The sequence below is a fragment of the Chrysochloris asiatica genome, unplaced genomic scaffold (assembly GCF_000296735.1).
Source record: "Chrysochloris asiatica unplaced genomic scaffold, ChrAsi1.0 scaffold00208, whole genome shotgun sequence".
Lineage (NCBI taxonomy): Eukaryota > Metazoa > Chordata > Mammalia > Afrosoricida > Chrysochloridae > Chrysochloris > Chrysochloris asiatica.
In genome coordinates this window covers 2,809,549-2,811,089 of record NW_006408726.1, presented here as the reverse complement: position 1 = coordinate 2,811,089, position 1,541 = coordinate 2,809,549, and positions in this window count along the sequence as shown.

The following is a 1,541-nucleotide window of genomic DNA, read 5'->3' as shown; positions in this document are numbered from 1 at the left end:
TGTCCAAATTGCCCATCCCTGTCTACTCTGTGTATGGAGGGGTTGGGAATGATCCTCCCTGTAAAGATTTGTTCCCTCTTTTGAGCTACTGCATCAATAGGTGTAGGTCAAGTTCATCAAATTGTCAAATTGTATCAGATTACTCTTTCTTTTTTTTTCCCCATCTTCTATCTTTTTCTGGTTGAGCTCTGATCATCCAGTCATTGAAGCCAGGTCAAGTGGGTATTATCTGCATGTATGGGTGCTCTTTGCTACCTGCATTTTTCATATATATATATATATATTTTTTATGACTACAATGAACTGTAATGATCATTTTTGCCAAATTATTTTAAATTAATTTTACTGTTCATTTTAATCAATCATTGTAGTGTTTAGCCTAGAAATCCTGACACTATTGCTTTATGTAACTTTGTCTTGCAATAGATGATTTATTGAAAGAGGAACGCAGAACTCTCAGACATCTCTGTCCACTAGAAAATAATAGAAGTAGTAAATATGAGCCACATCTGACAGTTTACACCTTCTAGTAGCTACTTTGAAATCCTGGTGTGGCACTGTAGGATAAGCTCTTCACCTCAATGTCAGTTTGAACTGCAAGTTTCATTCAAATTCACCAGCTGCTCCTCAAAAACCCTGTACAGAGTTGCTATGAGTTGGAACTGACTCAAGGGCACTTAAGGACAATAAGTAGCTACTTTAAGAAAATGAAGTGCCTGAGTGGAAAATGGTGAGCACTTTGCTAATAAGTGAAAGGCTGGTAGTTCAAACCCATCTAGAGGCACCCGGACAAAAAGACCTAGCAATTTACTTCCAAAATACCACCACCTTGAAATCTCATGGAGTGTGTTTCTATACTGTAATAGGGTCACCATGAGTTGTAACTAACTCCTTGGGAACAGATTTGGTTATATTATCAAAAATAAAAAGGTGAAATTAAATTTGATAATATATTTGGTTTAACCTAATGAATCAAAGCATTATCATTTCAATACTATCATTTCAATATGAACATAATTATTTCATTTTGTTTTTAATGCTTTAAGTATTTAAAGCATTTCATATTTTAAATAAAGTCTTAGAATTTGATATTTTTTTGTACACATAGAGCCAAGTTCAATTTGGATGAGGCACATTTCAAGTGTTCCATAGCTACACATGGTGAATGACTGCTATATAGGACAGGGCAGTTCAAAGGAAATATGATAGCTTGGAAGCAAGCCAAGTGAATAACTCTAGATAGAAATGATAGTTCTTGAACTTGAGTATACCTCAGAATAACCTGGAGAAGTTCTTATAACATCAATTGCTGGACTGGGCACCATATGTTTAGATTCAATAGGTTTGTGGTGGGATGTAAAATTTTCTGTTTATAACAAGTTCCCAGGTGATGTTAATGTTGTAGAAGCTAAGACTATAGGAAATCAGCTTTGCAACATTCAAGGGATAAAAAAAAATTACATTCAGTCATTGAACATGACATAAATATTCTTCCACTTAAAAATAGGTCTTCTCTCTCAGAACCTTTCTGCCGCCGCGTT